The 26,033-nt window shown below is 43.0% G+C and overlaps 1 protein-coding gene across 1 annotated transcript in view; it reads left to right on the forward strand.

Annotated features, from left to right (window-relative positions):
- LOC129816522 (leucine-rich repeat and calponin homology domain-containing protein 1-like) overlaps positions 1–26,033 on the forward strand; it is an 89,540-nt gene that overhangs the window by 19,111 nt on the left and 44,396 nt on the right. The gene's annotated exons all lie outside the window — the stretch shown is intronic.

Below are 26,033 nucleotides of genomic sequence, written 5' to 3' on the forward strand. Positions count from 1 at the left end.
TCAGTGTTCAACACCATAGTGCCCTCCAAACTCATCAGTAAACCAAGGACCCTGGAACTGAACACCGTCCTCTGCAACTGGATCTTGGACTTCCTGAATGGACACCCCCCAGGTGGTGAGGGTAGGCAACAACACTTCCACCACTCTGACACTCAACACGGGGCCCATCAAGGGTGAGTACTGTTATCCCTGTTCACCCACAACTGCATGGCCGCACACGCCTCCAACACCACCATTAAGTTTGGCGGTGACACGACGGTGGAAGGCCTGATCACCGACGACAATGAGACAATCTATAGGGAGAGGGTCAGAAACCTGGCAGTATGGTGTCAGGACAACAACCTCTCCCTCAACGTCAGCAAGACAAAGGAACTGATCGTGGACAACTTGGCGGGGCTGTAGTGGAGCGGGTCAAGCGCTTCAAGTTCCTTGGTGTCCACATCACTGGGGATCAAATCAAATCAAAAATGGTCTAAACACATCAATACAGTCGTGAAGAGAGACGACAATGCCTCACGTTCTGCAATGTGTGACTCCTCCACCAGCCTAGATTCTTACTGCTGGCTGTCCTGTGTATCAGAGACTGACCCAGATACGGTAGCCCAGATAAACACCCTCCTGGTCTGTAGTAAATCAGCTGTGAGGCTGGGTGTACCTTTAGGGACCTGGCCTACGTGATTCTCTTTGAAGAGGCTAGAGTCAGATATTATTTCTGGGTTCTGCCCTAGTTTACTACACTGGGATAGGAAACCAGGACACCTTCAGTGGATGACTTATTAGAGCACCCACATGTTCTGTGTGTTTAGAAAGGCCAGTGCCACCATAGTCCAAACTGAGCTGTGTTGTTTACTATTGAATCAAAATCTTCTCACAAATCTCTCACTGACATCAATGTAGGACGTGAAAGTTAGAGTTCCACACGCAAATTGGATTCAGCCCTGTCTATATGAGTTTTGAGGTGAACAGAAGACTGATGAGGTTATTTCACATACTGTAATACAGGTAGAAATGAGAAGAGAATGTCTTGAAAAGTTAATGTGATCTGTGTTGTGATGTAGAATAAAGTGGCCAACAATACAGTGGGGTGCGAAATCATTGACACCCTTGATAAAGATGAGCAAAAATGACTGTATAAAATAAATAATAAAAATACTGAGCTATATTGTACGCTCCAAAGAATTGGGAAATTATGTTATTTTGTACTGATGCAATTGCTCAGAGAAAGAGATTTTATTGAAAGCATGTGGTTTGAATTGAAGAGGGCAGTCCATAAGTGCAGACGAAGGATATTAAGGATCTGGAAGGATTCTGTATGGAGGAATGCTCTAAGAGCCCTCCCAGTGTGTTCTCCAACTAAAAAAAAAAACATTTTAGAAAAAGGCTCAGTGCCATTTATCCTCTCAAGGTTAGGTAATGAAATGTATTGAAAACAGGGGTGTCAATACTTTGACCCCTACCTTGTTTTAAGAAAAAAAAGTATTACTTGTTAAACAAAATACACTACGTGATCAGAAGTATGTGGACACCTGCTCATCGAACATCTCATTCCAAAATCATGGGCTTTAATATGGAGTTGGTGCTCCCTTTGCTGCTATAATAGCCTCCACTCCTCGGGAAAGTCTTCACACAAAAGCATTAGTGAGGTTGGGCACTGATGTTGGGAGATTAGGCCTGGCTCGCAGTCGGCGTTCCAATTCATCCCAAAGGTGTTCGATGGGGTTGAGGTCAGGGCTCTACAGGCCAGTCAAGTTCTTCCACACCGATCTCAACAAACAATTTCTGTATGGACCTCGCTTTGTGCACAGGGGCATTGTCATGCTGAAACAGGAAAGGGCCTTCCCAAACTGTTGCCACAAAGTTGGAAGCACAGAATCGTCTAGAATGTTATTATATGCTGTAGCGTTAAAGTTTCCCTTCACTGGAAATAAGGGGCCTAGCCCGAACCATGAAAAACAGCCCCAGACCATTATTCCTCCTCCACCAAACTTTACAGTTAGCACTATGCATTGGGGCAGGTAGTGTTCTCCTGCATCCGCCAAACCTATTTGTCCATTGGACTGCCAGATGGTGAAACGTGACTCATCACTCCAGAGAATATGTTTCCACTGCGCCAGAGTCCAATGGCGGTGAGCTTTACACCACTCCAGCCGATGCTTGTTATTGCGCATGGTGATCTTAGGCTTGTGCGCGGCTGCATTGCCATGGAAACCCATTTCATGAAGCTCCCGACAAATAGTTATTGTGCTGATGTTGCTGATGTCCAGGAGCAGTTTGGAACTCAGTAGTAAATATTGCAACCGAGGACAGACGATTTTGACGCACTACGTGCTTCAGCACTCGGCGGCCCCATCCTGTGAGCTTGTGTGGCTTACCACTTCGCGGCTGAGCCGTTGTTGCTCCTAAATTTCCCAATTTTTGGGGAGTGTACATATAGCTCAGTATTTTTATTATTTATTTGATAGTCATTTTTGCTCATCTTTTTCAACCGTGTCAATAATTTCGGACCCCACTGTATATGTATAGTTTATGAGAGAGTGTGTGGGAGCCTGCATGTGTGGGTGTTCTAACATTGCTCTGTTACATAACATGGTCACCTCCTAGCATGCTGCTATCATAGTGGTATGAGAGAGTGATCGTGTGAGAGAGAGAATGAGAGTGAGAAAGAGGGTGTGTTTTGAGTTACAGTATGGGGTGTTTTTAGAAGAGACGCAGCAGATGGACCGTGGCTGGCAATCAGGTCATTTAGAATTCTTGTGGGAGTACGACTCATTCTTCTGGGCATCCGCTATGGGTTACAGCTACAGGGAGTACGCACACGCACGCATACACGTACGGTCAAATGCATGGATGCATATTTGTTGATGATAACAGGAGCACGTCTACTACTGTACACAGTGTTTCAATCAATCCTTTTCTCACTCTGTAGCTCTTTCTCTCTCTCCTTTCCCATAAGCTGTGTCACACCATCTATATATTTTACCCATATAGGGCCTCATGCACAAATACAGTACACCTACACATCATAAGGGTCGTTCCATGAAAATAGTACATGTCGGGTGGTGTAACTTGGTCAAAAAAACGATTAATTTCACCTAATTTTAATATTCTGTCATAAAGAGCACGTGGTCAACTTCATAAAAAGCATGTTTTCTCATCTCAAGGGGTAAAACAGATTGTACTAAGTACCATTTAAAGTAACAGGGTTGACATAACAGGGTTGACATAACAGGGTTGACATAACAGGGTTGAGGTTTCATCTTAAATCAGTCATCCTTATCACAGGGGGAATGGAAGCTTGTGTGCAACAGGGAAGGGCTATTGAATGCAAGCTTCACCAAACTTGTTTAATTAAAACAATTCTAGACTATTTATCTATGAGTAACAGTAGAACCAGCTCACCTGGCTTTACACTATGGAATGTGCACAGTACTAAATAGAGCCATGACTACATGGAACTCTATTCACATCAAGTAATTTGGTTTAAAAAACAGATTAAAAAAAACACCTTATGGAACAGCGGGTGTCACGCCTGCTCCCGCTCTCTCCCCCCAGGCTGCCACCATCATTACGCATACCTGCTTCCCTCGTCATCCGCATCAGCGCTGCTGTATTAATTGTTGTATGACCTTATGTTACCCGGTGCTGACGCTGTTCCTGTCCTGTTCTATGTCCGTTCCTAATTAAATGTTGACTCCCTGTACCTGCTTTTCATCTCCAGCGTTGGTTCTTACACGGAGACTGTGAAGCAACACGAACATAGGCACAGACACATGCATACACACACACACACACACACACACACGATAGCATACGCACTATACACACACGATAGCAAACGTGTCACGTTCTGACCATAGTTCTTGTGTGTTGTGCTTGTTTTAGTGTTGGTCAGGACGTGAGCTGGGTGGGCATTCTATGTTGTGTGTCTAGTTTGTCCGTTTCTATGTTTGGCCTAATATGGTTCTCAATCAGAGGCAGATGTTTTGTGTTGTCTCTGATTGGGAATCATACATAGGTGGCTTGTTTTGTGTTGGGATTTTGTGGGTGGTTGTTTCCTGTCTCTGTTCCTGTCTCTTCAGACGAAGAGGAGGAAGGCTGCCGTTACAGAACCTCCCACCAAACTCGGACCAAGCAGCGTAGCAACGGGCAGCAGCGACAGCAGCAGCAGCGGCCCACTACACAGGACTCCTGGACATGGGAGGACATTTTGGAGGGTAAAGGACACTGGGCTCACATTGGAGAATATCGGCGCTCTCGTGAAGAGATGGAGGCAGCTAAAGCCCAGGAGCGGTGGTATGAGGAGGCAGCACGGAAGCGTGGCTGGAAGCCCAAGAAGAAACCCCAAAAATATCTTGGGGGGGGGCTAAAGGGTAGTGTGGCGAAGTCAGGTAGGACACCTGCGCCCACTTCCTGTGCTTACTGTGGAGAGCGGGAGTACGGGCAGACACGGAAAAGCGCACGGTGTTATGCGGAGTGTTATGTTATGCGGAAAAGCACACGGTGTCTCCTGTACATGTGCTTAGCCCGGGTGCGGTACATTCCAGCTCCACGTATCGGCCGGGCTAGAGTGGGCATCGAGCCAGGTGCCATGAAGCCGGCTCAACGCGTCTGGTCTCCAGTGCGTCTCCTCGGGCCGGCATACATGGCACCAGCCTTACGCATGGTGTCCTTCAGACGAAGAGGAGGAAGGCTGCCGTTACAAAATGCACTATACACACACGTACACATGGATTTTGTACTGTAAATATGTGGTAGTGGTGGAGTAGGGACCTGACGGCACACGGTCTGTGAATGTATTGTAATGTTTTTAAAATTGTATTAACTGCCTTAATTTTGCTGGACCCCAGGGAGAGTAATGGGGGATCCATAATAAATACAAATACACTGGTTTTACTATTATGTTCAAAGTTTCTTTTGAGAAAATTATTTAAAAAAGAACAGTTTTACCATATTAAAATGAGAGTTCAGGTAACAGGGTTGACCTTAAAATGAGGGACCAAAGTAAGTTAATCACAGGAAATAAATCACAATCTTCAGAAATGACTTAACTAGGGCTTTACAATGATGGTGAAAGCATAAATACATTTTGGGGTTAAGTGGGTTAAAATCTTCCTAGAAGCCTTTAAAAAATTACGACGTACATTAGGAAGCATTTTAGAAAGTTATTGAATTTTCCATGTGGTCTATATCGAATTAAACTTATATAACAGCTTTTTAAAATATTGGTGCACAATTTCTACTTATATAACAGCTTTTTAAAATATTGGTGCACAATATCTTAAGGTACGCTAAATGTACAATGAACGCCTATACACAGGATTGCACACAAGGCGTCATGTAATGTACACTCACCAGACAGTTTATCCGGCACACCCATCTAGTACCGTGTCGGACCACCCTTTGCCTCCAGAACGGCAAAAATTATTCAGGGCATGGATTCTACAAGGTGTCGGAAACGTTTGTTGCTCAATTGGTATCAAGGGACCTAACATTTGCCAGGAAAACCTTCCCCACACCAGTAAACCACCACCATCAGCCTGTACTGTTGACACCAGTCAGGATGGGTCTATGGACTCATGCTGCTTACGCCAAATCCTGACTCTGCCAACATGACACAATAGCATTTGTCAGGCCAGTTGTCCAGTGTTGGTGATCACGTGCCCACTGGAGACGCTTTTTCTTGTTTTTAGCTGATAGGAGTGGAACCCTGTGTGGTCATCTGCTGCAATAGCCCATCCTTCACAAGACCGACGAGTTATGAGTTCCGAAATTCCGTTCTGCACACCACTATTGTACTGCGCCGTTATTTGCCTGTTTGTGGCCCGCCTGTTAGATTGCACAACTGCCATTCTCCTTCCACCTCTCATCAAAAAGCTGTTTTCCCCCACAGGACTGCCGCTGACTGGATGTTTTTTGTTTGTTGCACCGTTCTCAGTAAACCCTAGACACTGTCGTGCGTGAAAGCCCGACAATCATTCTGACATTCAATCAAACAGTAACTGAATGCCTCGATGCCTTTCTGCCCTCTTTATATACAAGCCATGGCCATCTGACTCACTGTCTGTAGGAGCGATCCATTTTCGTGAATGGGATGGTGTACCTAATAAATTGATTGGTGAGTGTATATTCTGATTTAATCACATCTATTCATACTTAACAGACAAGAGACCACCACTGCACAATGGGCATCCTATGTTGTAACTGACGTCACACTAATCATATCATCTTACCAGTTTCTAGCAGCTCTATCCTCACACCTCTTTGATGTTTGTACTACAAAGTGAGCTAGTGATGAGGTAATGGTCTAGCCTTCCCCCTGTGCAGTACAGTTCACTGAACCCTATCCCATATCCTGCTGCTTGCTCATTCCAGACTCATACTGGCCTGTTTTTGTCCCAGGCAGGCAGTCTTTCAGCTGCTTTCAGTAAAAACCACTTGGTGTGAAATGAAACGTAGCGCGGTCGCTCTGTCGGTCGTCTGGGTGCTTTCAGCCACGGTGCCTGTGGGGCGTTCATTTAGGGTCACAGTCACATACAGGAGCAAGCCTTTTAATCCTTCTTCACTCATTAACATACAGTATATTCTCTCCCTCTCTTTCTTCCCATCTTGGCCTGGTAGTGTAGTTTCCATAGATCGCTCACACTAATGATAAACCAAACCAGTAAGTCAGCCCTAGACCCTGGGTTCTCTAGAGAAAAGTGTTGTGTTGTTGTTTGATGAGGAGATGTTGGTGTGGCCACTGGTTTTGATGGGACCGCTAATGGCTGTGGAGATTGGCTAAGGCTTCTTGAACTAAGCTGTCTTACAGTTCAGTGAGTTAGAACTCTACTTCTCCGGTAATTTCATAATGAGATGGTTCCCTCAGACTGTACTGCTGCATGCAGTATACTGTGTGGCTACACTGGTTCTCAGGATAGGCTTTTTATATCACTGTGGTGTGTGTATTTGTGAACATTGTTTGTGAACCTAAAGTATGTGTGTTAGTGCCTCCATGCATGTGTGTCTGTGCGTGTGTGTGTGTGTGTGTGTGGCACAGACCCTGTCATTAGAGCTAGAGGGAGAGGCCTCTTCCTGCAGGGCCTGAGGATGCAGCTGGAACAGAACAGTTAAACAGAACAACAGTACAGGGAGTGTTAGAGCTGGGTCTTACTGGATGGCCCTGATGGGAGTAGTCCTACACATTGGTACATACCCATTGGCACAGATGTCAATTCAATGTATATTCCATGTTGGTTCAATGTAATTTCATTGAAATTACGTGGAAACAACGTTGATTTAACAAGTGTGTGCCCAGTGGATACTGTTAACGATAGCTGTATTATTCTATATTACAGAAACTGTGTGTTTTTGTAGACACATTATGTGACTGTGTGTTTACGAATGTTAGAGGGAATAGCTATGTTCATGAATGCAGTGTTTGTGTATACTGTGTCTATCTGAGTGTGTGTCTGAGCTGCTGATTCTCCAGATTCCTTAGTCCAGTATGAGGGCCACAGTGTGCCCACGGTGGAGATAATGTTAACCTTTGTGGCGACCTCAATGACCAGCCTGTGCCTCTACCATACTAGAGTGGGACTCACATGAACATGCCCTGATGTGTGTGTGTGTGTGTGTGTGTGTGTGTGTGTGTGTGTGTGTGTGTGTGTGTGTGTGTGTGTGTGTGTGTGTGTGTGTGTGTGTGTGTGTGTGTGTGTGTGAAAGAGAGAGACAGGAGAAACAGAAAACAGTGTGTGTAAGTGGGTAGGCCCTCAAGCAGAGGAACGTGATATCAAATTGTATTTGTCGCATGGGATGAATGCAACAGGTGTAGTAGACCTTACAGTGAAATGCTTACTTATAAGCCCTTAACCAATAATGCAGTTTAAAGAATAAAAAAATATAAGAATAAGAAATGACAGTAACAAATAATTAAAGAGCAGCTGTAAAATAACGAGGCTATATACAGGGGGTACCGGTACAGAGTCCATTGCGGGGGCAACGTTTATCAGCAGGGATTTAGAGTGCTGTGAAATCTGTGGATATAGATGCTAACACTCTTAAGATGAAGCATTTGATTAAGCATTTGATTGACAATGATAATTATACACATCAACAACAATCAGCAGAATAACCACTAGAAATCATTAGATTACAGTCCTGGCAGAAGACAGGCATTTTTGGGGCTGTTTCATTGGAGCAGAGGTCAGTGTTGACACTGATGGATGGACACGTCCCATGTGTCTTCCTGTTTCAGTCAACACTGTCAGGTGATTGGTCTGAGGTCACACTCATGTCATGTGGTAGAGAGTTGATGTGGATACTTTATATGACACAGGAAGTTGCAGGGTAACGGGTATTTTTGTGCGTGGGGTCTACTAGTGAACAGATTAACAGTTTTTCTCTCATTCCCCAGTCCTCTTAAATTTCCCTGTGGTTTGATGAAAGTATCATGTTTCAGGAAGTGTTCATTTGGCGGGATCAGTTCCCAGAGGTGACAGCAGGAACGCTGTAGAGTTTCCTTGGAAGCTGGCCTCAGGATGGGAAAACCCTGGGAGGTCTGTCCAACAGGACACACTGTAGGAGGAGACCCATGGGTCTGGATACAGGCAGAGAGACAGAGGGGATAGGCAGAGGCACGTCCTGATTTCTTCAAGTGGTACACGTTCCACAAGAGGATGTAGGATTGAGTCACTCATATGACAGTCCAAGGCCAACACAGACATAACAGAGAGGGAGGAAGGTTGAGGGAGAGAGAGTGTGTGGGAGAGGAAGTAGGAGGAAACAGAGATAGACTGTGTGAGGGAGAGGAAGATCTAGCCAAGGTCACATCATGTCTCGTTTATGTCTTTGTGTGTTCCTATCTGTACCTGTCTGGGTGGCTAACCTGCCTTTGAGAGATGTCCTGAGTGCGTACCGGAACTGATAATGAACTCATACCTCTCTATGAAGACAGAGCCAAGTCAGAGAGGAGGAGGAGGAAGATCCTGTCTTATCCATAACTTCTCAGAACTCCTCTGTAACTTTCCGTAACCAACATCAGTCCTTGACAAACATTCTCAGGAATAACCCTTATCAGGAACCAGGAATCATAAACGTCGTAGGCCTCAGCCCTTTCTGCTGCCATGACAACCAGCTCAATGCTAATGTACCTTTGTTTACCAGCGAGCTGTTAGCTAACCTGTGCCCCTGTGCCGCCACTAGTCCAGACAAGTGGGCTGGCACCACATGTAACGTAAACTCACTTTCTCTGCCTGTTAAGACACTGGGAGCCAGCTGACAGGCCTATTTGAGGCATCTAGGCTCTAGACGTTGTTTGATGTCTATGGCAGTCATTTTGTCTCCGTAACAGAAAGTGGTGGAACTGATGTGAGGGGAAGCGTATGCTATTAACGGTTTACATTTTCAGTAGAGTAGGGGGACCGTTACTCGGTCCTAAGCCTTCTAAGAGAGTGTTAACAGATTTTGAGAACTGGGGAAATATAAAGGTTGGAGGTGAGAGATGTGTGTAAGTGGTTGAGGCTTGTCACACTGTGTTGGGGTGGTAGGCCCTCAGGGTGCCGTCGTAATGTTAGTAGGTTGTAGTAGTGTTGAGGAGTTTGGAGAATATTTTAGGTACTGTAGGTGGAATGTTATGTTTATGATTGAGGTTGGTTGACACAAGCAGAGTAGTCAGTGACATCATGAATTCTGCCCTTTCATACTGTCTGTATGTCATGCTGTTCATTCCACAGGTCATGTAAACTCAGCAAAAAAAGAAACGTCCCCTTCTTCAGGACCCTGTCTTTCAAAGATAATTCGTAAAAATGCAAATAACTTCACAGATCTTCATTGTAAAGGGTTTAAACACTGTTTCCCATGCTTGTTCAATGAACCATAAACAATCAATGAACATGCACCTGTGGAACGGTCGTTAATAAGACACTAACAGTTTACAGACGGTAGGCAATTAAGGTCACAGTTATGAAAACTTAGGACACTAAAGAGGCCTTTCTACTGACTCTGAAAAACACCAAACGAAAGATGCTCAGGGTCCCTGCTCATCTGTGTGAACGTGCCTTAGGCATGCTGCAAGGAGGCATGAGGAATGAGCGTTACACTGAGGCCTGTACTCTGGAGTGGGATCGATTTGGAGGTGGAGGGTCCGTCATGGTCTGGGGCGGTGTGTCACAGCGTCATCGGACTGAGCTTGTTGTCATTGCAGACAATCTCAACGCGGTGCGTTACAGGGAAGACATCCTCCTCCCTCATGTGGTACCCTTCCTGAAGGCTCATCCTGACATGACCCTCCAGCATGACAATGCCACCAGCCATACTGCTCGTTCTGTGTATGATTTCCTGCAAGACAGGAATGTCAGTGTTCTGCCATGGCCAGCGAAGAGCCCGGATCTCAATCCCATTAAGCACTTCTGGGACCTGTTGGATTGGAGGGTGAAGGCTAGGGCCATTCCCCCCAGAAATGTCCGGGAACTTGCAGGTCCCTTGGTGGAAGAGTGGGGTAACATCTCACAGCAAGAACTGGCAAATCTGGTGCAGTCCATGAGGAGGAGATGCACTGCAGTACTTAATGCAGCTGGTGGTCACACCAGATACTGACTGTTACTTTTGATTTTGCCCCCCCCCCCCCCCCCCCCCCTTTGTTCAGGGACACATTATTCCATTTATGTCTCAGTTGTTTAATCTTATGTTCATACAAATATTTACACATGTTAAGTTTGCTGAAAATAAACGCAGTTGACATTTCTTTTTTTGCTGAGTTTATATGAGACAATTTATTTAATGTATTATGTGAAGTCACACCAAATATGTATGTAAATATATGTGCTCACTACTGTAAGTCGCTCTGAATAATAGCATCTGCTAAATGACTAAAATGTAAATACATGGTTGTGCCTGAATGACGAGTTGGCCCGTCATTGTATGTCTGGGGCCGGGGGTGTAAACACGGTCCATATTAAAGGGTCTCACACTATACATCAAGAGAGTTCCCCTGTGTCTAACCCTTTATCAGAAATAGACACACACATGCATGCACACAGTCACACAAACACAAAGATAAAGACGCACGCACGCACACACATACAGCACCGTGCCGCAGCAACAGCAGTTGTGGCTGCGTCAATATAATGTGTGCCAGGGATTACAATGATAAGCCATGCCATCTGGGCTACCTTCATATCCATTTTCTGTGAGTGCGTGCGTGCATGCGTGCGTGTGCTCGCGAAACTGTATCTATCCAACAATAAAGAGCCATACTCTATTCAGCAATGCTGGGGTCTGTGTCTGTTGGCTGTCAGTTGAACAATTCAGCTGGTGGTGTTTGGATAAAAGGAAGCGGGAAAGAGGGATAAATAAATATTGACGTCAAGAGCTCATAGAAAGAGAGAATCAAATCAAATGTTCTTTGTCACCTTCGCCGAAAAAACTGGTGTCGACTTTACCGTGAAATGCTCCTTATGAGCCCTTCCCAACAATGCAGAGTTTAAAAATAAAATACTGCCAATGTACTGCCATTCTACTGCCAATGTTTGTCCATGGAGATTGCATGGTTGTGTGCTCAATTTAATACAACTGTCAGCAATGGGTTTGGCTGAAATAGCTGAATCCACTCATTTGAAGGGTGTCCACATACTTTTGTATTTCTAATGTAAATTTGACTATGGATATGTTGGTAAGGGGTTGCGCTGCCTTCCTGCCTTCCTGTTTGAGATGCTGTAGCAGCAGCGTGTAATGATAAATAAGATAGGCCTACATAATGAATATACTGTACAAACGTGCCAATTTAATTCCACTAAATTATGCAAATTAACCCATAGACCAATAAGCATGACCAGTCAAACGTTTTTACATCGACTGGTATTTCCATCAATTCCATCAGCATTATTTCACAATGGGAGTTTTTCTTCTTCTCCCAGACAATTGGCAAGCGGAAATTTTATTCATCAGCTTTTCAATTTTTTGATCGGCCAAATGCTGGCTAACACCGGCTAACGGAAATCCTGTTGTGTGTGTGGGGGAGGAAGGTATATTTAGGTCACGGGTGTCAGACTAGGAGACCACCTTGAGGCACAGTGATTCACCTCTCTCTTTCTCTCTCTCTCTCTCTCTCTCTCTCTAGATGGAGCCTGTGGTTCTTTAGACACAGATACTGTAGCATACAGCAGTTAGCCCGCTGTCGTCTTTATTTTCTCTCTTCCCCTCTTACCGTCTTCTCTCCTCTCCTCTCCCACACAAAGATGTGTATCACTAGCCACTTTAAACAATGCCACTTTATATAATGTTTACATACCCTACATTACTCATCTCATATGTATATACTGTACTCTATACCATCTACTGCATCTTGCCTATGCAGTTCGGACATCACTCATTCATATATTTTCATTTTTTCATTTTCATTCATTTATTCATTCCTTTACACTTGTAAGGTAGTACAGAACTATAAGGTAGTTGTTGTGGAATTGTTAGGTCAGATTACTTGTTAGATATTACTGCATGATCGGAACTAGAAGCACAAGTATTTCTCTACACTCACATTAACATCTGCTAACCATGTGTATGTGACAAATAAAATAAAATGTGATTTTGTTCCATGCCTATGAGTGTGCTGGATAACACAGAATCACACACACAAGTACAGACTCTCTCTCTTCTCTCTCATTCAATTCACATTATATTTAAGAGGCTGAATTGGCATGGGAAACATATGTTTACATTGCCAAAGCAAGTGAAATAGATAATAAACAAAAGTGAAATAATGAACAGTTAACATTACACTCACAAAAGCTCCAAAATATTAATATGTACAGTTTTGTAACGATGTGCAAATAGTTAAAGTACAAAAGGGAAAATAAATAAACATAAATATAGGTTGTTTTTACAATAGTGTTGGTCTTCACTAGTTGCCCTTTTCTTGTGGCAACAGGTCACAAATCTTGCTGCTGTGATTGCACACTGTGGTATTTCACCCAATAGATATGGGAGTTAATCGAAAATTGATTTGTTTTCGAATTCTTTGTAGGTCTGTGTAATCTGAGGGAAATATGTGTCTCTATGGTCATACATTTGGCAGGAGGTTAGGAAGTATAGCTCAGTTTCCACCTCATTTTGTGGGGAGTGTGCACATAGCCTGTCTTCTCTTGAGAGCCAGGTCTGCCTTCGGCGGACTTTCTCAATAGCAAGGATATGCTCACTGAGTCTGTACATAGTCAAAGATTTCCTTAATTTTGGGTCAGTCACAGTGGTCAGGTATTCTGCCAATGTGTACTCTCTGTTTAGGGATAAATAGCATTCTAGTTTGCTCTGTTTTTTTTGTAAATGCTTTCCAATTTGACAAGGAATTATCTTTTTGTTTTCTCATGATCTGGTTGGGTCTAATTGTGTTGCTGTCCTGGGACTCTGTGGGGTTTGTTTGTGTTTGTGAACAGAGCCCCAGGACCAGCTTGCTTAGGGGGCTCTTCTCCAGGTAAATTTCTCTGTCGGTAATGACTTTGTTATGGAAGGTTTGGGAATCACTTCCTTTTAGGTGGTTATAGAATTTTACTTCTCTTTTCTGGATTTGATAATTAGCGGGTATCGGCCTAATTCTTCTCTGCATGCATTATTTTGTGTTTTACGTTGTACACGGATTATATTTTTACAGCATTCTGCATACAGAGTCTCAATTTGGTTTTTGTCCCATTTTGTGATTTCTTGGATGGTGAGCAGACCCCAGACCTCACAACCATAAAGGGCAAAGGGTTCTATAACTGATTCACATATTTTTGTTGCCAGATCCTAATTGGGATGTCCAATTTTATGTTCCTTTTGATGGCATAGAAGGCCCTTCTTGCCTTGTCTCTCAAATCGTTCACAGCTTTGTGAAGGTACCTGTGGCGCTGATGTTTAGGCCGAGGTATGTATAGTTTTGTGTGTGCCTTAGAGCAATGGTGTCTTAGCAACTGGACCTTTTTTGGAACACCATTATTTTAGTCTTACTGAGATTTACTGTCAGGACCCAGGTCTGACAATCTGTGCAGAAGATCTAGGTGCTGCTGTAGGCCCTCCTTGGTTGGGGACAGAAGCACCAGATCATTGGCAAACAGTAGACATTTGACTTCAGATTCTAATAGGGTGAGCCCGGGTGCTGCAGACTGTTCTAGTGCCCTCGCCAATTCGTTGATCTACAGCTCTGGAAAAAATTGAGAGACCGCTGAAAAATTATCAGTTTCTCTGGTTTGACTATTTATAGGCATGTGTTTGGGTAAAATTAACATTTGTGTTTTATTCTATAAACTACTGACAACATTTCTCCCAAATTCCCCCCCCAAATATTGTCATTTAGAGCATTTATTTGCAGAAAATGACAACTGGTCAAAATAACAGAAAAGATGCAGTGTTGTCAGACCTCAAATAATGCAAAGAAAATAAGTTCATATTCATTTTTAAACAACACAATTATGTTTTAACTTAGGAAGAGTTGAGAAACCAATATTTGGTGGAATAACCCTGATTTTCAATCACAGCTTACACGCGTCTTGGCATGCTCTCCACCTGTCTTTCACATTGATGTTGGGTGACTTTATGCTATTCCTGGCACAAAAATTCAAGCAGCTCGGCTTTGTTTGATGGCTTGTGACCGTCCGTCATCCTCTTGATCACATTCCAGAGGTTTTCAATGGGGTTCAGGTCTGGAGGTTGGGCTGGCCATGACAGGGTCTTGATCTGGTGATCCTCCATCCACACCTTGATTGACCTGGCTGTGTGGCATGGAGCATTGTCCTGCTGGAAAAAACTATCCTCAGATTTGGAGAACATTGTCAAAGCAGAAGGAAGCAAGTTTTCTTCCAGGACAAACTTGTACACGTGACTTGATTCATGCGTCATTCACAAAGACAAATCTGCCCTATTCCAGCCTTGTGGAAGCACCCCCAGATCATCACCGATCCTCCACCAAATTTCATAGTGGGTGCGAGACACTGTGGCTTGTAGACCTCTCCAGGTCTCGCACACACTGTGAAATTTTGGTGGAGGATAGCAGACCCTCGTGCCAAATTGAGTTGAAAGCTTTTTTTAAATCAACAAAGCATGAGAAGACTGCCTTTGTGAATACGTGGTCTGTTGTACGGTAGTTTGGTAAGAAGCCAATTTGACACTTGCTCAGTACATTGTTTTTGCTGAAGAAATGTACGAGTCTGCTGTTAATGATAATGCAAATGATTGTCCCAAGGTTGCTGTTGACGCATATCCCCTGGTAGTTATTGGGGTCAAATTTGTCTCCACTTTTGTGGATTGAGGTGATCAGTCCTTGGTTCCAAATATTGTGGAAGATGCCAGAGCTGAGGATGATGTTAAAGAGTTTAAGTATAGCCAATTGGAATTTGTTTCATTCAGGATACCATCAGGCATTTTTGGGTTGGAGGGTTTGTATTTTATTTTGTAGTTCATTCAATGTAATTAGAGAATCCAGTGGGTTCAGGTAGTCTTTAATAGTTGATTCTAAGATTTACATTTGATCATATATATGTTTTGGCTGTTTGTTCTTTGTTATAGAGCCAAAAAGATTGGAGAAGTGGTTTATCCATACATCTCCGTTTTGGATAGATAGCGCTTTGTGTTGTTGTTTTTTTAGAGTTTTCCAATTTTCCCAGAAGTGGTTAAATTCTATGGATTTTTCAGTTACATTGAGCTGATTTCTGACGTGCTGCTCCTTCTTTTTCCGTAATGTATTTCTGTATTGTTTTTAGTGATTCACCACCATAATGAAGGCGTAGGCTCAGGTTTTCTAGGTCTCTATGTTTTTGGTTGGATAGGTTTCTCAATTTCTTTCTTAGGTTTTTGCATTCTTCATCAAACAATTTATCATTGTTGTTCATTTTCTTAGGTTGTCTGTTTGAAAGCTTTCCACTGCCAAGTTTACACCTTCACTATTACAGTGAAACCTTTGTCCAGGGAATTGTCTAGAAGGGATTGAATTTGTTGTTGCCTAATGGTTTTTTGGTGGTTTTTACACTATTTTCCTTCCATCTATAGCATTTCTTAATATTATTCAGTTCCTTTGGCTTTTATGTCTCGTGATTTGAGCATAGCTCTGTTCAATTAGAGTGTGATTTTGCTGTGGTCTGATAGGGGTGTCAGTGGACTGACTGACTGAACGCTCTAAGAGACTCTGGGTTGAGGTCAGTGATAAAGTAGTCTACAGTGCTACTGCCAAGAGATGAGCTATAGGTGTACCTACCATAGGAGTCCCCTCGAAGCCTACCATTGACTATGTACATACCCAGCGTCCGACAGAGCTGCAGGAGTTGTGACACGTTTTTGTTGGTTATGTTGTCGTAGTTGTGTCTAGGGGGGCATATGGGTGAAGGAATGCTGTCACTTCCAGGTAGGTGTTTATCCCGCTGAGGGTGTTGGGTTCTTGTCCAGTTCTGGCATTTATGTCACCACAGTCTAGTACATGTCCCTGAGCCTGAAAATTGTTGATCTCCCCCGTCAAGGATGGAGAAGCTGTCATCAATTAGATTCTATTGGGGGATATATTTAGCACACATGAGGACATATTTCTCTGTTGAGATCATTTCCTTATTCATTTCTGTAAAATGTTCCTCTTTTGACTAATTTAATAGTGTGTGTTAGGTCTGCTCTATACCAAATTAGCATACCAGTCTCTTCCCTGTTTCACACCTGGTAGTTTGGTGGATGGGACTACCAGCTCTCTGTAACCTAGAGGGCAACCGGTGGGTCTGTCTCCATTATACCATGTTTCTTGTAGGATGACAATGTCTATATTTCCAATTTCTATGATGAAGTCAGAGTTCCGGCTCTTTAGGCCAAAGGCAGATGACCTCAGACCTTGTATATTCCAGGATGAGATAGTAAAAGCTTTCTGTTCCATAATGTCTAGTGTTGTTTTTGTGTGGTTTAGGGCCGGACCATCACAGTAGGTGTGAGCAGAGCATGTTGAGCATCTGATACATACCTCTTAGGTCGCAGGATGTGTTTTGGGCGTGTGTAATAGTTGGGGTTGGGTAGGGCTGGGCGATTAAATCAATAACAATAATTATCAAGGTAATTACTTCCCTCAATAACGATATAAAAACGTTTAGATTCATTTTCAATAATGTCGATAGAGAATAATTAGGTACAGCAGTCCATTTCACCTCTGTGACGCAGCAGCAAATCAAATCAAATTGTATTTGTCACATACACATGGTTAGCAGATGTTAATGCGAGTGTAGCGAAATGCTTGTGCTTCTAGTTCCGACAATGCAGTAATAACCAACAAGTAATCTAACCTAACAATTCCACAACTACTACCTTATACACACAAGTGTAAAGGGATAAAGAATATGTACATAAAGATATATGAATGAGTGACGGTACAGAACGGCATAGGCAAGATGCAGTAGATGGTATAGAGTACAGTATATACATATGAGATGAGTAATGTAGGGTATATAAACAAAGTGGCATAGTTTAAAGTGGCTAGTGATACATGTATTACATAAAGATGGCAAGATGCAGTAGAAGATATAGAGTACAGTATATACATATGAGATGAGTAATTTTTTCTTTTATTTTTTTATTTCACCTTTATTTAACCAGGTAGGCAAACTGAGAACACGTTCTCATTTACAATTGCGACCTGGCCAAGATAAAGCAAAGCAGTTCGACACATACAACAACACATAGTTACACATGGAGTAAAACAAACATACAGTCAATAATACAGTGAAAAATAAGTCTATATACAATGTGAGCAAGTGAGGTGAGATAAGGGAGGTGAAGGCAAATAAAATATATATATAAATAAAAATATAAAAAAAGGCCATGGTGGCGAAGTAAATACAATATAGCAAGTAAAAAAAAAACTAAAAAACACTGGAATGGTTGGTTTGCATTGGAAGAAGGTGCAAAGTAGAGATAGAAATAATGGGGTGCAAAGGAGCAAAATAAATAAATACAGTAGGTAAAGAGGTAGTTGTTTGGGCTAAATTATAGATGGGCTATGTACAGGTGCAGGGTATGTAAACATTATATTAAGTGGCATTGTTTAAAGTGGCTAGTGATACATTTTTACATACATTTCCATCAATTCTCATTATTAAAGTGGCTGGAGTTGAGTCAGTATGTTGGCAGCAGCCACTAAATGTTAGTGGTGGCTGTTTAACAGTCTGATGGCCTTGAGATAGAAGCTGTTTTTCAGTCTCTCTGTCCCTGCTTTGATGCACCTGTACTGACCTCGCCTTCTGGATGATAGCGGGGTGAACAGGCAGTGGCTCGGGTGGTTGTTGTCCTTGATGATCTTTATGGCCTTCCTGTGACATCGGGTGGTGTAGGTGTCCTGGAGGGCAGGTAGTTTGCCCCCGGTGATGCGTTGTGCAGACCTCACTACCCTCTGGAGAGCCTTACGGTTGTATGCGGAGCAGTTGCCGTACCAGGCGGTGATACAGCCCGACAGGATGCTCTCGATTGTGCATCTGTAGAAGTTTGTGAGTGCTTTTGGTGACAAGCCGAATTTCTTCAGCCTCCTGAGGTTGAAGAGACGCTGCTGCGCCTTCTTCACAACGCTGTCTGTGTGGGTGGACCAATTCAGTTTGTCCGTGATGTGTACGCCGAGGAACTTAAAACTTACTTCCCTCTCCACTACTGTCCCGTCGATGTGGATAGAGGGGTGCTCCCTCTGCTGTTTCCTGAAGTCCACAATCATCTCCTTTGTTTTGTTGACGTTGAGTGTGAGGTTATTTTCCTGACACCACACTCCGAGGGCCCTCACCTCCTCCCTGTAGGCCGTCTCGTCGTTGTTGGTAATCAAGCCTACCACTGTAGTGCCGTCCGCAAACTTGATGATTGAGTTGCAGGCGTGCATGGCCACGCAGTCGTGGGTGAACAGGGAGTACAGGAGAGGGCTCAGAACGCACCCTTGTGGGGCCCCAGTGTTGAGGATCAGCGGGGTGGAGATGTTGTTATCTTCCCTCACCACCTGGGGGCGGCCCGTCAGGAAGTCCAGTACCCAGTTGCACAGGGCGGGGTCGAGACCAAGGGTCTCGAGCTTGATGACAAGTTTGGAGGGTACTATGGTGTTAAATGCTGAGCTGTAGTCGATGAACAGCATTCTCACATTGGTATTCCTCTTGTCCAGATGGGTTAGGGCAGTGTGGTTGCGATTGCGTCGTCAGTGGACCTATTGGGTCGGGAAGCCAATTGGAGTGGGTCTAGGGTGTCAGGTAGGGTGGAGGTGATATGGTCCTTGACTAGTCTCTCAAAGCACTTCATGATGACGGAAGTGAGTGCTACGGGGCGGTAGTAGTTTAGCTCAGTTACCTTAGCTTTCTTGGGAACAGGAACAATGGTGGCCCTCTTGAAGCATGTGGGAATAGCAGACTGGGATAAGGATTGATTAAGTATGTCCGTAAACACACCAGTCAGCTGGTCTGCGCATGCTCTGAGGACGCGGCTGGGAATGCCGTCTGGGCCTGCGGCCTTGCGAGGGTTAACACGTTTAAATGTTTTACTCACCTCGGCTGCAGTGAAGGAAAGCCCGCAGGTTTTGGTAGCGGGCTGTGTCAGTGGCACTGTATTGTCCTCAAAGCGAGCAAAAAAGTTATTTAGTCTGTCTGGGAGCAAGACATCCTGGTCCGCGACGGGGCTGGTTTTCTTTTTGTATTCCGTGATTGACTGTAGACCCTGCCACTTACCTCTTGTGTCTGAGCTGTTGAATTGCGACTCTACTTTGTCTCTATACTGGCACTTAGCTTGTTTGATTGCCTTGCGGAGGGAATAGCTACACTGTTTGTATTCGGTCATGTTTCCGGTCACCTTGCCCTGGTTAAAAGCAGTGGTTCGCGCTTTCAGTTTCGCGCGAATGCTGCCATCAATCCACGGTTTCTGGTTTGGGCATGTTTTAATCATTGCTGTGGGTATTACGTCACTGATGCACTTTCTAATGAACTCGCTCACCGAATCAGCGTATTCGTCAATGTTGTTGTTGGACACAATGCGGAACATATCCCAATCCACGTGATCGAAGCAGTCTTGAAGCGTGGAATCAGATTGGTCGGACCAGCGTTGAACAGACCTGAGCGCGGGAACGTCTTGTTTTAGTTTCTGTTTGTAGGCTGGAAGCAACAAAATGGAGTCGTGGTCAGCTTTTCCAAAAGGAGGGCGGGGGAGGGCCTTATACGCGTCGCGGAAGTTAGAATAACAATGATCTAGGGTTTTACCAGCCCTGGTAGCACAATCGATATGCTGATAGAATTTAGGGAGTTTTGTTTTCAGATTAGCCTTGTTAAAATCCCCAGCTACGATGAATGCAGCCTCAGGGTGTGTGGTTTCCAGTTTAAATAGAGTCAGCATGCAGAGAAATGACAATATGTATGTGGAGAGGTATACACCCACTAAAAATCACTTATCACCTCGAGTGATGGAGTAGCCACTATTAACCACGAAAAATTTGGGATTTTAGGCAAAAACAGTGGCAGTGATAGTGTCGTGTCTTTGGCTATGCCAGATTAATTGCTATGACATGCTATTCTATAAAATAATTTCTCCGTAATTAATGATTGAACAAATCATGTAAATATAATTAACTAGAGAGGGACACCACAAAAGAATATTTATAGAGCTGTTATCTTCCGAATAAACTCTTAAAGATTTAGTAATATTTTACATCCATAGCAGTCACATTAATCGTCATTTTATTCAGTCTCATCTGAAAGTGGTTAATCCTTGGTTATCTGCAAGAATCCTGGCTAACAAGTTGAATCAGCAATACAAAATTGGGTTTAATTATTTATTTACTAAATACCTAACTAATCACACAGAATCACACATAAACAATTAAATCATAACTTGATCACAAATTGCCGTCATAAAGGCAAACGTCCCTAGCGGGCGGAACAGATATGACAGCTTGTTACACAAAGGGAAGGGGCGGGATTTTAGTGAAAGAGCGGGAGACTGGAACATAGGCGAGCTGTGCTATCGTAAATACATCTTATGCATTCTAAATTACCGCCCATTTGAAAAAGGAAAATGCAATAAATATTTACTCTGAGCTGCGCTTCAGTAGGTTGGTGGTAGATGGAAGACCGTATCGCCAACCCAAGTCCTCTGTCCTTTGAAGAATGTCTCTGGTGGTCACTGGATACGTTGGAGTAACGTCGTGTGTAGTAGATGGGATACTCTGACTGTCCTTCCTAACCTACGTTTGTAGCGGCTGTTGCTAACTCAACGGCTAGGAGGTATCACTTCTGTAGTGAATACGAGTTCAAAGTTCATACCATTTACAACCAAAGTCCATGCTGATGTTGGCTTAGTTCTGTAGTTATTTTTTGAACCATTCTGACATCGGATCGTCATCCTAAATGTACCCGGAACAGGAAGTTATATTCTTGTCAATGGCTTTTACAGTGGAGGGAGAGGGGTGTGTCTGAAAAGTTTATAACCCATGTCTCTTCACAGGGGCGGGCCCCTGGTTGAGCAGAAGCCAAATCTCTCATTTGGAAGCTAAAATTACATTTCATCTATTCACAAATAATTTCATATTCAAACATTTGAATTAAACAACAATTCCATGTGAATCCGATACCTCTGACGTTTAGACTTTCCACAGTAGAGTTTATGTCATTCTATCATTGATGAGAATGTGTCAGAGGGCAACCGAACTGACATAATATACCTTAAGTACCACCGCATATGTTCAGTTGGTCGGATTACCAGAATATAGTTCATTTCCCCCCCAACTTCTGATGTTCTCGGAATCTCTATGTTAACCAATGGGTTTTCTTATGTCACATCAGTTATAGTAGGGAGAGAGAAAAAGGGGGAAAGAGGTATTTATGACTGTCATAAACCTACCCCCAGGCCAACGTCATGACAATAGCCATGGAGAAGGATCAGCTTCCAACGAAGAAATTATTGATAAAAAGGGTTCAACTGAAGCTATAGCAGAGGGGATCATTGACGCTCTCGCCTCCTGGGGACTCAGTCAAGACAGACAGGTCTGCATAACAAAGGATAGTGGTGTGAACGTGGTGAAGGCCGCTCAAATCAACAAATATACCCGACTACAATGTTTTGGACATTGTCTGCATTTGGCCATTGGTAAGTAACCTTGTCAATTGTGTATATCGAAGTGATTGGTTAGATTAAACTAAATGTGATTTATTTTTTCATCAACTGATTAAGTTAGATATTACATTTGTACATAACTAAAGGGATTATTGTGATTCATTTTTTAAATTAAAATCTCTTGATTTCTCTTAGAGAGAGTGGGTAGAGACAAATGGGTGGATCGAGCATTTGGAGTATGTAAGAAAGGGGTAGGTGCCTTTTCCTATTCATGGAAAAAGAAGAGATACAGGGTGGTTGCTCAAAAAGAACACAACCTACCCCAGCACAAGTTGGTGACAGAGTCGCCTACCAGGTGGGGATCACGTCAAAAGATGGTGCAAAGAGTACTAGAGCAGGAGAAAGCCATTTCACAGGTCTTGTCCAGTAAGACCCGGCACTTAGCTCCCACTTATACAGATATAGATGTTCTTGAGTCCATCAACCAGGCATTGAACCCACTCCTAGGATTCACAGATGCTCTGTCTGGTGAGTCTTATGTCAGTGTGTCTTACCTAAAGCTAGTACTACACCTGTTCAATACAGAGTTCATGAAACCTGATGATGGTGAAACAGAGCTCACCCAAACCATCAAAATGATAGTCATGGACTATCTGAATGAGAAATATGATGACCTAGCCACAGATGACCTCCTGGACATAGCCTCGTTGGTCGACCCTCGGTTTTAAACACAGGAGAAGGTGGGCCACATAAAAGTGAGAGCTGTCTCAGAGATGGTCAATGAGGAACATGAAAACCCAAGCCCAGCACAGGGAGACGTTGCTGCTGCTTCACCACAACTGACAGCTAAAAAGAGAAAGTCAATGGGCAGTTTTTTCAAAAAGCCATGCTCCACCACCACAGGTCTTACTGAAATCCAGCTGGTAGAAAAGGAACTCAGTTGCTACCTTCAGTCTCCTGATGCTGACAGTGAAACCAATCCACTGGACTGGTGGAAGATCCACCCCAAAAACTTTCCCAAAGTCAGCCACATGGCAAAGCACTACGTGTGCATTCCTGAGACCAGCTCCCCCTCAGAGTGTTTTTAACACAGGTGGCAACATAGTTACCTGCCATAGGGCAGCTTTAAAGAGGCCGTAGACAGACTTGTCTTTCTTGCTTGTAACTTGTAAGACAACAACTACCCCAACTTCAACTGTGATTTTATTTCTTGCTCATGACTTGTAAGGGTTTACAGTTTAACTTCTCTGGGATAGTTGGGACGCTAGCGTCCCAACTGACAAGCACCCCCAACCCCCCCCTCACTGATTAGCATCGCGTCACAATTAAATAGTAGCATCTAAATATCATTAAATCACAAGTCCAAGACACCAAATGAAAGATACAGATCTTGTGAATAAAGCCACCATTTCAGATTTTTAAAATGTTTTACAAGGAAGACACAATATGTAAATCTATTAGCTAACCACGTTAGCAAAAGACACCATTTTTCTTTGTCCACCATTTTTTCTCTCCACCAGCAGCTATCACCAATTCGGCCAAATAAAGATATTGATAGCCACTAACCAAGAAAAAAACTCATCAGATGACAGTCTGATAACATATTTATTGTATAGGGTAGGTTTTGTTAGAAAAATTTGCATATTTCAGGTAGAAATCATAGTTTACAATTGCACCCACCATCACAACTCGACTAGAATAAATACAGAGAGCAACGTGTATTACCTAATTACTAATCATAAAACATTTCTTAAAAATATACAGCGCACAGCAATGGAAAGACACAGATCTTGTGAATTCAGACAATATTTCAGATGTTCTAAGTGTTTTACAGCGAAAACACAATAAATCGTTATATTAGCATACCACATATGCAAACGTTACCCGAGCATTGATTCAAGCCAAAGAGAGCGATATCGTTATCATCGCCAAAATATATTAATTTTTTCACTAACCTTCATAGAATTCTTCCGATGACACTCCTGTAACATCATATTACAACATACATATAGAGTTTGTTTGAAAATGTGCATATTTAGCCACATAAAAAACGTGGTTATACAATGAGAATAGTAGCCAACCTGGGCTGAAAATGTCGGGCGCCATTTTGGACAGTGATCTCGCGTAATGAATAACTAATCATAAACTTTACAAAAAAATATAGGGTGGACAGCAATCGAAAGACAAATTAGTTCTTAATGCAATCGCTGAATTACATTTCTAAAATTATCCATACTGTGCAATACAGGGTTCGCCAAGCGAAGCTACACAAAACAAAATGGCGGCTTATGCGTTTGACATTTTTCAACAGAATAACGATTTATCATCAAAAATAGTTCTTACTATGAGCTGATCTTCAATCAGAATCTTGGGCAATGTATCCTTTCTCCGGTCTAATCGTCTTTTGGTCGAAAGATGTCCTCTTGTCCTGTCGAAATGGCCACTAATGTTCGACCGGTACTGGAAACGTGCCCAGCGCTTCAAAGTGCATCACAAAGAAATGCCTCAAAATCGCACTAAACGGATATAAATTGCTATAAAACGGTTTAAATGAACTACCTTATGATGTCTTTAACACCTATAACGAATAAAAACATGACCGGCGATATATAAGTGGCTAAACCAAAGCTTGGAAGGCCAGTCCGACGACCACTCTGCGTCGAGCGCACTGTTGAAAAGGACGTTCTTTCTGCTCCAGGGTCTATTTATAGAGCCCGGATTGCGCAATCCACTCCATTCAAAATCTCCCCGCTTACTGACATCTAGAGGAAGGCGTAGGCAGTGTTTGTAGCATCATAGCATTCACAGGGACTTATGAACTGACCTGGGAGCAGGGGCCAAGATTTCTGAAATCTCACTCCCTGGCAGGAAAAGTGCTGTAGAATGAGTTCTGTTTCACTCAGAGACATAATTCCAACGGTTATAGAAACTAGAGTGTTTTCTATCCAATAATAACAATAATATGCATATTGTACGAGCAAGAATTGAGTACTAGGCAGTTTAATTTGGAGACCAATTTTCCCTAAGTCGAAACAGCACCCCCTATATCCCAGAGAAGTTAAACAAAAGTGGAGTTAAAATGTTATTTGTGAGTTCTTCTACTTCTGACAATAAATAAGAAATATTAAAGCCTTCGGTTTGTTTAGGCAGGCTTCAATCTGAAGCAGATATGCACCTTTTAAACATTTTCTCCTTAATATCGTGATAAATATCGTTATCGATCGTAAACAAAATATATACAGATTGGAGTCATTAAAACTAGTTTTTCAACCACTCACAAATTTCTTGTGATATTATACAAAAGTGAAATAAACAAAAATGATCAGTAAACATTACACTCACAGAAGTTCCAAAAGAATAAAGACATTAGAAATGTCTCACATAAAGGAGGAGTGTAAATGATGTAAAGCAACATGTTTCTGAATGCTCTCTGTAGGGAGATGTTAGTGAAAGAGGTCTGCTCTCTGATAACTTATAATGACACTGTTTACTGCCTACACACACACGGCTTCCTCTCCATCACATACCTTGTATTATACCTTTTATAGAGTCACATAGTTATAGGCCACTCCCTGCGTGGGTTTGTGTAGGCTACATGCATATGTGTCTGCCCATCTGATTGTATAGCTATGGTGTTAAGGGTGAATCCATCCCATGGGGATTATTGTTCACTTCATTTCCTGTACTGGTTCTGGGGGAGTTTTCAGCATGCTGTGTATTGACTGATTGGCTCCTGTGTGTTTCAGACATTACACACACACTTTCAAAACACATTTGTGTTTGAGTGTGTCTGTCTGCGTAAGTAAGTAAGTATATACTGTAGGTCTAAAACTAACTAGGCCCCTATGTGTGCCTATGTATTTAAACTATGTGCTGACTGAGTGTGTGAGGGTTGATGGCTAACTCTGCAGGGAGAGATGGAGAGAGGGAAAATTAGGGAGAGCTTGTGAAAGCAATGGATAGCAAGAAAGAGGGAGGAGAGAGTGGGAGGTAGGAAATGAGGAGGT

The sequence above is a fragment of the Salvelinus fontinalis genome, chromosome 19 (genome assembly GCF_029448725.1).
Source record: "Salvelinus fontinalis isolate EN_2023a chromosome 19, ASM2944872v1, whole genome shotgun sequence".
NCBI classification, from domain to species: Eukaryota; Metazoa; Chordata; class Actinopteri; order Salmoniformes; family Salmonidae; genus Salvelinus; species Salvelinus fontinalis.